The sequence below is a fragment of the Cervus elaphus genome, chromosome 23 (genome assembly GCF_910594005.1).
Source record: "Cervus elaphus chromosome 23, mCerEla1.1, whole genome shotgun sequence".
Lineage (NCBI taxonomy): Eukaryota > Metazoa > Chordata > Mammalia > Artiodactyla > Cervidae > Cervus > Cervus elaphus.
The window spans coordinates 45341599-45354161 of record NC_057837.1 but is presented as its reverse complement, the minus strand read 5'-3'; positions in this window follow the sequence as shown (position 1 = coordinate 45354161).

The following is a 12563-nucleotide window of genomic DNA, read 5'->3' as shown; positions in this document are numbered from 1 at the left end:
TCTGAAACGAGCACAATTGGTGGGCAATAACTGACAAGGTATTTGAAGGGGAAAAATATGAAAGCGGACAGTTTGGAAAATCAACCAGGTTAACCCCCGATGATCAAATTTTCAGTTAAACAGCAACATTTACTGGTTGTTCGAAACCCTGGTAAACCTGGCACCCTCTTTGTTTTCCATAAATATGCTTGCTTTCTTGTCCTGCCATCTTGATGTTTTCTGAGACAGTTAACACTCTTCCAGGAAGCAGCCAATTGTGATGCTATGTTCTATAAATGACACCATTCTCAACTGCATGTCAATTCAGTAAAAACATTTATTTAAACCATTCACTTCTTGATGCAATAATTTGCTTCCAAATGCAGTTCTATTTTCACAACAGTAGACACATCTTAAAAATAAATCTTCATAAGCCATCCTAGGTCCTTAAAGCCTAAATTTTTGTCAAGGATCTTGATGCAATGTGACTGACACAAAGGCCTGGAGAGACACCATCATAAGAGATGGTTTTCTTTAGTCTCAAAGAATATAGGGATTTACGGAAATGACCACCGTGCTCCCAGAGGAGTAACTTCTCAACACTCAGGCCCCTCCATGTTGCCGAGGGATATCACCTGTGTACAGTGAAGACTTTGCCAGTATTTGTCACAGCCTTCGCCAATATCTTAGGGTTTTTCACATATTCATGGCCACCCGCTGCTCTGACTCCTGAAGACTTGAGCTACTTGCTTGCCAGTTCGTAAGAGATAAATACCAAACACTGAATAGTTACTGCAAAGTCAGATGAAATTAAGGTTTACCTTTCTAAGCCAAATCACAACAAGACTAGACATGAAGCCTGCCTGAGGCCCCTGTTACAAAGAATGCGAACAAGATAAACATTTGAATTTAGTTTTCCATATATTAAGAAAAAGGAACAAGTGACACATAAATACAGGGAGAAAAAATAGAGATACTCTTTCAAACATAAGAAGTAGTCCCCTTCCTGGGTGTGCATTTTTTCCATCCCAGCTATGGTAAGATAAAAAAAATGAAAAAAACGATTTAGGACATCATGTTTTAAATGAGCCCTTCTTCTTCTTCTTCTTTTTTTTAATGGAGATCTCAGAGCCTTTCTCCTTGTATTTATTTAACAGAGATCTTGGAATGAACTCGCTAGTTTAAATTAATAAAGCATTTGAAAGGCTGAGTGGCTATGCCACAGAGGCTGTTTGAGGCATCCACTGTGGGGAAAAAAGTAAGCATTTATATAATTTACTATCATAAATAATAAGAGCAAAGAATGATGATAGAATGCTTAGCTTGGTGAACTGTCAGAGCAGTTTCTAAAGAATTCCATGATGGAGAGAAATTACAATGTCCAGCCTGGGGATCTTGGCTAGGGAAATTGTGGCATGCCGGGTCCCATTTTTTTTCTAGTAATTGCAAAATGTAATTGTGCTCATGCTGCTTGAGAACTTAAGCTCTGGCAATAGTTAAATGAAAATTTAACAAACAAACAAAAAAGTGATAAAAATATATTTTTGAAGTCCATGCATCATTTATAGAAAAATAATTGTAAAGACCAGAAGGTCCAAATTGGACTTGTTCAGTCAGTAAGTCATGTCCAACTCTTTGCAACTCCAAGCCTGTAACACACCAGTCTTCCCCGTCCTTCACTATCTCCCAGAGTTTTCTCAAACTCACGTTCATTGAGCCAGTGATGCTATCTAACCATCTTATCCTCTGCCGCCCCCTTCTCCCCCTTTCAATCTTCCCCAGCATCAGGGTCTTTTCCAATGAGTTAGTTCTTCACATCAGTGGCCAAAGAATTGGAGCTTCAGCTTCAGCATCAGTTCTTCCAATGAATATTTAGGGTTGATTTCCTTTAGGATTGACTGGTTTGATCTCCTTGCAATCCACAGGACCTTCATGTGTCCTCTCCAACACCACAGTTCAAGGTTATTGGTATTTGAGGAGTCTGGAACTAAGGAAACCATGCTGCCATTATGTGACCATCTGGGACAATTTTAAGTTGTATGGCCTTTTGCTAGCTTCAAATAGGTAGACCAGTTGTACATGGGTGCTTGGCCAGGAAAGTCACTTGTTAAAAAAGCAACTAATTGAGTCAAATAATTTGCTCTTTATACTTGCCCCATAAAATTAGCTATATAAATATAATTGAGCCATCACAGAACTGAAATTTAGTTAACCATGTTCAGCACAAGTGTGCTCCATTTCCATTTGAAGAGGTAGTTTTCATGGTGACTGAGTCTAACTTTATTCTTGCAGAATGAAAGTTTGCAGGCAAACAAACAATTGCCCTGTGCAATTGCACAGGAAGCAAAATCTAACTTTCTAAATAAACAAGTAATCTTTATGTGATGAGAATTTCACTGCAGATGCAAGGGTTGAAAAATGTGCAGGGAAAACCTTGCAGGTGCCAGAATGGTTCTGTGAAACCCTGACAGTGTGTTAGGAGCTCACAGGTCCCCACTCTGATACAAGAATCCAGGTCACATAGAAAGAGCAAGTTCAGTTACTCTGGCACTCCTTCACCCATCATTCTGGAAGGAAGTAAAACCTAAATCAGGTCTGTAGAAGTTTAAGCAGTAAACACCAGTGTAACTGCTCAGCCATGGGATGTAAGGACTTCCCACTTTGACCTCAAATGACTCACCAGGGTGTCAAGGAGGTACATCATCTTTTCTCCTGATTTGTAAAGTAAGTAAATAAATGGTCACAAAGAAAGTTTCCATGGCAACTGGGTTTATTGGAAACAGGAAAATCACTGAAACACTTGAATGCCAAACTCTCAAAGAGGACTTTAGAACTTATGTCTTATCAGAGAGTAAAACCGTGTAGGCATCCATCCAAGTTCACACAGGGGGCAGGGAACAGGATTATTTCAAGTAGGCAAAGCAATAAAACAACAAACACAGAAAATCTCACGTTTGATCTTCACACATTGTGTTTTACTCCTGACTAGAGGAACTATGGATTAATTAAGAATCAATTAAATTCGTTTTCTGAAAAGGCTCACAGAGTCCCATGGTGTTCTTGGAGAGAAGAGTTAGAGAATTACATTTCATGATGAAGCAGCACCTTCCAGGGAGCGTTTGATGTTAAACCAGGTACAGAAAAAGCATGACCTCAAATCAAACCTGAGGCTGGGAGAACAAGCTATTTGTTTCATGACCTGGTTGTTGCTAAAAAATGCTTAATTGACTTGTGTAAGTTTGAATAATGCCAACGGCAGGGATTCATTTCTCATTCTCTAACACCCTCACCTTCCCCTACCCACCCCTGCATGGCAACCAGAAGCAGTCCAAGCCTGAGGCCGAACATCTGGACAGAATGATGCCCTTGGATTCTCACTACCTGGACTGACTCGTAAGTGAGGAAGGAGGGGCTGTCTGGTCCAGGACCTAGGAGGAGGAAGTGGGTGTACATGGTCCAGTGGGCGTGTCCCTTCTCCTCAGAGTTGGCTGTCGTACAGGGAGATGACTTCTGCTGCACTTAATCAAAGTTAAAGGCACTCCCAGGACACCTTCAGATCTCCAACTCTTCCTGTGATGGGGTGAACACATTTGCCTTATTCCCAGGAGCAAGAACAAGCTCCTAGAGCCCGTGAGCCACGGTCACGTGGTCTTTAATCCATCAGGTGAGTGACAGCTGGTTTCCCACCTGTCTCTCCATTCTCCTTTTCAGCAGGTTCTAAATTGAAACAAAGAAGGGGGTGCTGTTTATCAGAGCCCCTCAAACCTTCATGGTGTATGTGAGGGATGCACATGCAAAATATCATTCCTAATTTATTTTCTGCTATTCAGTCCAGTTCAGTCGCTTGGCCATGTCCAGCTCTTTGTGATCCCATGAAATGCAGAGCACCAGGCTTCCCTGTCCATCACCAGCTCCCAGAGCTTGCTCAAACTGATGTCCATCGAGTCAGTGATGCCATCCAACCATCTCATCCCCTGTCGTCTCCTTCTCCTATCATCAATCTTTCCCAGCATCGGGGTCTTTTCCAAAGAAATCACCATCTCACATAAGAAGAAGTGGGTGAGCACAGCCTTCCAGGTACTTCTGGTAATTTTTATCATCTTTTTTAAGCCTTTGCACTTTAAATTCCTCTTCACTAAGTATACACAAAATCCCCTGCATTCTGTTTCCTTTGTTTTACATGAAACAAGCTCTCCAATTAGAAACAGAACTTATGCAAAATTCACAAATGGAAATTTATACAAAGCAAACAAAAATAATGGAATGGCTCTAATGCTTATGTAGATCTTGCAAACATGACGTGGATCCTAAGGATTGGTAGCCTCCCACACCGTCACTTGTACCCGTCAGTGGGGTTGTCTTACTTCTTGCTGTCAGAAAAGGTGCCCTGCACAGTTAAGACCTTTCTCTATATGGGAAAAAAATTGGGTTTTCCCAATGGTTCAGCTGGTAAAGAACCTGCCTGCCAATGCAGGAGACACAAGAGACTCAGGTTCAATCCCTGGGTCAGGAAGACTCCCTGGAGAAGGAAATGGCAACCCACTCCAGTATTTTTGTCTGGAGAGTTCCATGGACAGAGGAGCCTGGTAGGCTACAGTCCAGGGGGTCGCAAAGAATCCATTGAGCATGCACGCACTGGCCATGTGAGACTGTGATTCTCTCTTTCTGTAAAAATGCTCACATACACTTTGACTCCTCTTTCTTATTTGAGATACTCTTTAATCACAGCCACATCCAAGAAATGATAATCAGGCTAGAACCCCAACACATTAAAAAACGCTGGACAAGCAGTCTCTAAAATATATATGGAATTCACTTCTCACAAAAGAGCAAAATTCTGAAAGGCATTGTTCATACATTGGAGAAACCACGATGCCTACCATCCCACCATCCTGACAGATGTTCAGACAGTAACTTCCTTTATAAGTGGATGTCTGTCTCCACTTCCTGCAGGTAATTATTGAGAATTCCCCTTTAGAAAAGATGCTATGAATGAACATTTACTGGCATCAACAGTATCCTTCCTGGCCACTAATTCTTAGTGTCTTTTACTGAAGGTTGTTGTTTAGTCGCTCAGTCGTGTCCGATTCGTTGCTACTGTAGCCCTCTAGGCTCCGCTGTCCATGGCATTCTCCAGGCAAGAACACTGGAGTACGTTGCCATTTCCTTCTCCAGGGGATCTTCTGGACCCAGGGATTGAACCTGCATCTCCTGCATTGGCAGACATATCCTTCACCACTGTGTCACCAGGGAAGCCCCTTTACTGAAGGCAGATCCCACTGAATCCTCACCTGAAGGTCTTGAAGACTTAACCACAGACCATCAGGCATATTTAAAAATAAAAAAGTTCCCTAAAGTTCGGTAACAGCTTCCTTGCCCTTTTCCTTAAATAAATTTTTATTTGGTAGAGAAGGAGACATTGTAAATGTAGACAAGATTTGAGAATAAAAAGGGGGTTATGATGGACTCACACTTCAGTGAACACCTGCGTGACCCCATTCCCTCTGACCTGATGCCTCAGCCCCAGACCATCCCGCTGAAGACAGAGCAGGTGATGCTGAGGACCCAGGGGGCTCCTGCCAAGTCCAGACCCACTGGGACATATGGTTCCGCAGAGGCTGCTGGGAAATGCAGGACCTCACACCCTACAGGGCAGACACCTGGGGAGGAGAGGGGGCAGAAGGGCTGAGAGGAAACCGTTCTCTCATCTCCTCCTCTGCTGGACCATCCCAAGTTGCAGCAGCTCCTACGACCCATGTGAGGATGTCCCATTGGATGAGAGGTCAGCTGCTCTTGCCGCAAAGAGGGGCTGGCCAGGAAGTGTGTGTCTCTGCGTTTCATCTCCTGCCTGCTCCTCTCGCCTTTGTCCTCCCTCACTCTTACTGCCCTGGTTTGCACTCACCTGGACAGTGTCAACATAAAAGTTTTCACCTTAGTCTCTATTTTCCTGGGAACCCAGTATAAAAGAATCATATTTTATTTAAAGTTTTTCTTCAAAGAAAAACAAATGATCTTCTGAAAAGTTCGATGAAGTTACCCTACACTTACTTGTGTATTCAATGGCCCTATTGAAGCATAGGAATTTCTGAAGCGGTTCCCAGAATATGTGCACTTTGAAAGACATATGAATCACCGAAGCAGTTTATTAGCTCATTGTTATTCGTGATGAGCCAATATTTACCGTATAATTATTTACACCTTTTCTAATAATACGGGAACTATTAAAAATCTTCGTGTAGGCGAAGTAATTGCACTGGGTCACCTTGAAGATTATGTTACTAGCTGGCCTCCAGCAGGTGTTCATTTCATCTGATTTGTATCATTTTTACTTACATTCCACCAGAGCATAGTAATTATGTAACAGAGCAAAGTAAATTCTACAGAATATCATAAAATGATAATCACAGGCTTGGTGAACATATGAATAAGGAACTAGTCCTCTACTTTCATGGTGTAATAAATAAATATCTGGGAACTATTCCCTACAAGTAATAGAAGAAAGACATTGGTAAATGTTAAATACATAACACATACAAACAATATGTAAATAGGATTTATTATATGGTTAACTTGAAAAACAAATCGTTCCGTTTATCAACGTAAAATCATTACATTTAACCACTTGCTTATCTAGGATGTGCAAAAGAAATCTCTATCTTAGGCTTGACTTAAAATTATCAGCTATGATTTTGCATGCTCTTTTTGTTCTCATTATTCAGTGCCAAATGTAATGTATTTCTGGGAGTTAATGATTGGTATAAAGTCTCAGAAAAATAAAACTTGCTACAGACAAAACACTTCTGTTCCATTTCAGATTTAATTTTTGCACTATAGTTTTGACAACATTTGATGATGATAATACAGATTTTCTTTTCATAGATAATTAGTTTTTAACTGGATTTTGTTTTATTTTTAAGGTGGGTTGTTGTTGAATGTGTCAAGTTTTGACAGTACAGTGAAACAAGAAAACAAGATCATTCTACAGAACATCACCCAAGTTTTTACATAGGATTTTCATTGAGAAAATCAAGAATTCCATGAAAAATAGGACTAGATTACATTGTCGAACAGACCATAAATCAATGTTATTAAGTTAGTCAACATATAGATTTGTTTTCATTTTCAAGAGATAACTCATAAGGCATGACAAAAATGAAATATCTCTTCTTTCAATCTGCCTGACTCTTTCATCTTACCTGCATGAGATGTTGACTACGTTATGAAACAGCCTAAAAAGTTTTTTAAAATATTTAATACTTTAAAATATTTCAAATTCTAGGAATGTTTCATGTTCATGTTGATATTTTTAAGGCAGATCACTCCCTGAACTTGAACATGCTATTAAGATATCTGAAGAATCTTCACCTACTTTGCAAATGTGTGAATCTATTGAAAGTAAGAAGTGCTGCTACTAAAATCTCTCTGTCTTAACCGTGGTAGAAATGGTGGGGAGATTTGAGTAGGCAAAAAGCTTTTTCTTATATTTTTACAAAACCTCAAAAATATTTTTAGGTATTTGCATTTTTGCAGGAAAGAAAAAGTGTTTTTCAAGCAGTATTATACCTTGAATTATAGCTGCAACGACGCTACATTCCCATTCCACAGCTTTCAGTTTTCCTTTTCCTGTAGAATACAGCCCTAAACTGTGTTTCAGATTGGCAGCTTTCCACTGATGGATATTGACCTCATCTAGTATTCAGAGGTCACTGCTGTGTTTTCTGTCTTTTCACAAAGCTTTATCAGAATTACACTACCTTTTCTACTTACGCACTAAAATCTTGTTAGGCAGGAGCTGACATTTAAAATATATAAGAGGAGGTGGTGCTCAGGGAAACCCCAGTCAGAACAGACTTGTGACCAGCCAGCATGGGGAAAATGTGTCAAAATCCTACAGCTGTGTCTACTCTAGGTCTTTACCTGAACGCTTCATGTATCCCTTTCTTATAGGTCTTTTATGGACTGAATGTTTGTGCTCCAAAAATTCTTTTTTTTTTTTTTTTTCTTTTTTTTTTTTTCAAAAATTCTTATATTAAATCCTAAACCAAGTGTGATGGTGTCAGGAGTGGGGGCTTTGGGGGGTGATGAGTCCTGGGGTGTAGCCACCGTGATGGGTGAGTGCCCTTATACAGGAGACCCCGGAGAGCCCCTGTCCCCTTCCCCCAGTGAGGACACAGTGAGAAAACACCATCTGTGAACTGGGAAGTGGGTTCTCACCAGACAGCAAATTTGCCAGATCTCTGACTGTAGACTTGCAGCCTCCAGAAATGTGAGAAGCAGATTTCTATTGTTACAACTCCTGTCTGCAATGTTCAGTTATGACAGCCCAGGCCAACCAAGACAGCAGTTCAGTCCAGTCACTCAGTCATGTCCGACTGTGACCCCACAGACTGCAGCACACCAGGTCTCCCTGTCCATCACTACCTCCCGGAGTTTACTCAAACTCATGTCCATTGAGTCAGTGATGCCATCCAACCATCTCATCCTCTGTCAGCCCCTTCTCCTTCCACCTTCTATCTTTCCCGGCATCAGGGTCTTTTCCAATGAGTCAGTTCTTTGCATCAGGTGGCCAAAGTATTGCAGTTTCAGCTTCAGCGTCAGTCCTTCCAATGAATATTCAGGACTGATTTCCTTTAGGATGGACTGGTTGGATCTCCTTGCTGTCCAAGGGACTCTTAAGAGTTTTCTCCAACACCACAGTTCAAAAGTGTGAATTCTTTGGCACTCAGCTTTCTTTATAGTCCAACTCTCACATCCACACATGACTACTGGAAAAACCATAGCCTTGACTAGACAGACCTTTGTCGGCAAAGTAATGTCTCTGCTTTTTAATACGCTGTCTAGGTTGGTCATAACTTTTCTTCCAAGGAGCAAGCGTCTTTTAACTTCAAGGCTGCAGTCACCATCTGCAGTGATTTTGAAGCCTCAAAAGATAAAGTCTGTCACTGTTTTCACTGTTTCCCCATCTATTTGCCATGAAGTGATGGGACCAGATGCCATGATCTTTGTTTTCTGAATTCTGAGTTTTAAGCCAACTTTTTCACTCTCCTCTTTCACTTTCATGGAGAGACTCTTTAGTTCTTCGCTTTCTGCCACAAGGGTGGTGTCATCTGCATTTCTGAGGTTATTGATATTTCTCCTGGTAATCTTGATTCCAGCTTGTGCTTCATCCATGATGTACTCTGCATTTAATAAGTTAAATAAGAGGGCGACAATATACAGCCTTGATGTACTCCTTTCCCTATTTGGAACCAGTCTGTTGTTCCATGTCCAGTTCTAACTGTTGCTTCTTGACCTGCATACAGATTTCTCAGGAGACAGGTCAGGTGGTCTGGTATTACCATCTCTTTAAGAATTTTCCAGAGTTTGTTGTGGTCCACACAGTCTAAGGCTTTGGCATAGTCAACAAAGCAGAAGTAGATGTTTTTCTGAAACTTTCTTGCTTTTACATGATCCAACAGATGTTGCCAATTTGATCTCTGGCTCCTCTGCCTTTTCTAAGTCCAGCTTGAACATCTGGAAATTCATGTTTAATGTACTATTAAAGCCTGGCTTGGAGAATTTTGAGCATTACTTTGCTAGCATGTGAGATGAGTGCAATTGTGTGGTAGTTTGAGTATTCTTTGGCATTGCCTTTCTTTGGGATTGAAATGAAAACTGACCTTTTCCAGTCCTGTGGCCACTGTTGAGTTTTCCAAATTTGCTGGCGTATTGAGTGCAGCACTTTCACAGCATCATCTTTTAGGATTTGAAATAGCTCAACTGGAATTCCGTCACCTCTACTAGCTTTGTTTGTAGTGATGCTTCTTAAGGCCTACTTAACTTCGTATTCCAGGATGTCTGGTTCTAGGTGAGTGATCACACCATCGTGATTATCTGGGTCATGAAGATCGTTTTTGTATAGTTCTTCTGTGTATTCTTGCCACCTCTTCATATTATCTTCTGCTTCTGTTAGGTCCACACCATTTCTGTCCTTTATTGTGCCCACCAGGGAAATACAAAAATAAGGCCACAATGAGACCTACTTTTTCCTATCCCTTTCACCAACTACAGCTAAGAAACCTGGCTACTACATGTAGAACCAGCCTATAGAGACTCTGAAGAGGGAAGAGAAGAAAGTAGGCCAGCTAGGGGTCTTAGGACCCAAGGAAAAGCCCAGTGGTGATTCCTGGGTTTTCCCTATGCCTCATACCTCCCAGATTGATGCAAAAATCAGCAACCCAGAAACCAACTGGTACAATCACAAAAGCCCCAACAAAAACCTGGAAATGGGCAGCCTTCCATGATGGAAATCTTTTAGCCAACAGTGGTTCTACTCCAGACAAGGAGCACAGAAAAACTGGGGTCACAAACACCAAGTCAAGTAGGAAATGCAAATTGAAGCTGCCCTGAAGGGCTTCCCTGGTGGCTTAATGGTAAGGAATCCACCTGCCAATGCAGGAGACATGGGTTCCATGGGTCCAGGATGATCCCACATACTGTGGAGCAATGAAGCCCTGGCACCAGACCTACTGAACTCACGTGCTGCAACTACTGAAGCCTGTGCATCCTGCAACGTGAGCTCCACAGCAAGAGCAGGCACTGTGGTGAGAAGCCACCACAACTAGAGAAAAAGCAACAATGAAGACCCAGCACAGCCAAAAGTCAATACAATTCTTTTAAAAAGCTACCCTGAAAAAGCTACCCACACTTATCGGACCAGCCAAGATGAAAACACAGTGGCACCATCTCTTTTTCTTGATGAGAACATAAATTCAGGAGGACAGTTAGGTAGATTCTTAAAAACTAAACATGCAACTATCATATGACACAGCATTTGCACACCTGGGCATTTATTTCAGAGAAATGAAGACTTCTGTTTCACACAAAAACTTTTCCAGGAATGTGAACACCAGCCACACTAATAATTGCCAAACCTTTCAACCTCCCAGAAGTCCTTCAGTAGGTGAGTGTGTACGCTGTGGGACATCCATACCAAGGAATATTTCTCAACAATAAAAAGAAGACATTGATAGAGAAACCTGGGTCTCCAGGGAATTATGTGGAACAGAATAAAAATCAATCCCAAGGGGTGCACATTCTGTGATTCTATTTGTAGCATATTCTTGAAATGGCGAAACTGTGAAAATGGAGAAAAGATTAATGGGTTTCAGGGGTTTCAAAGAATCTGGGAGTGGAAGGTAAGTGTGTGTGTCTACATGCGGGCCACCTGAGGAGTACTTACGAGGTGAAGATGTGGGTGTCTTAGAAGTGATGTCCTACTGTCATTTTTCAAGATGTTGCACTGGGAAATTTTTGGTGAAATTGACTCAGACAGTAAAAAAATCACCCACAATGCGGGAAACCTGGGTTCGATCTCTGGGTTGGGAAGATTCCCTGGAGGAGGGCATGACAACCCACTTTTATTATTGCCTGGAGAATCTCCAGTATTCTTGCCTGGAGAATCCCCATGGATAGAAGAGCCTAGCAGCTTGCAGTCCGTGGGATCACAAAGAGTCAAAAATGACTGAGCAACTAAACACACACATACACACACACACACACACTCACACAACTATCTTCAGTGATCACAACATTAGAAGTTTACCAAAAAAATCTCACTTTAATTCCCCAGTCTTTTCAAGTTGTTTCCATATAAAACACTCAAAACCCCAAAGAGGTAAATAGCACTGTGGTTGGTAAGACACAAACGTGAGACTGGCCACTTTCCCTGGCATGAGGTCCCTAATTAGCTCTCTGATCAGCAGTTGACAGATTAGACAGGAATGTTCGAGTACAGCAGATACATAAAAGAAGAAATTAAAAGAACGACTAGATGAATCTGAACAGGAGAAGTCAGAGTGCCCCCTTCCCCCCACCTTTAGGCACTGAGGGGAGTCCCTTACCTTTCCGGAAGGAGGATCTGCGCTGCTTCTCTTCCAGGGATGCTGGCTCAGTGATTAAGGATAAGTTAACAGTACAGATCCATTTGGAAGGGGGTGTAGAAGAAGAGTTGAACGGTAGCTGTCAGTAGATCCACATTTAAGGAACTAAATGAAGCAGAAACGGAGGGAACATGGACAGGAAAAACACACACAGGTCACTTTCCTAAGGACATCTGACCTTCCCAGATGCATGTTCACAAGGCCGCAAGCTGGAGGAGGACTAAACGCAGAGGAGGAAGCGTCAGTGTGAAGTCATGTGATGGGAGGCACCAACACTGATATTAGGTGGATAAACAAGAACTGGAGTCCCCTCCCCACTGCCCCACTCCTCCCCTGGGCTTTGCAGGTTTGAAGGGATCTTTTATGTTGTAGATGGGATAGTCTTGGGACACAGTGATTGCTCAAGAAATAATGTTTTAAAATCTTCATTTTTATCTTTCCTGGGAAAATGCTGATCTTATCGCATACAGGGCACTCCCTGAGGGTCCTCAAGCCAGAGAACCTTCTAAAGACATCTGTGTGCCTGTCAGGGGCCTCCTGAGTCTTAGTTGTCATGGCAACAGTGCACTCCTCATAAAGGCCTGTCGTGGTCCCCCAGCAGTAACACACTGTCCCTTCTGTCAACCCTCGCCTCCTACCACTTCCTTTGGCACAAGCAGTTCA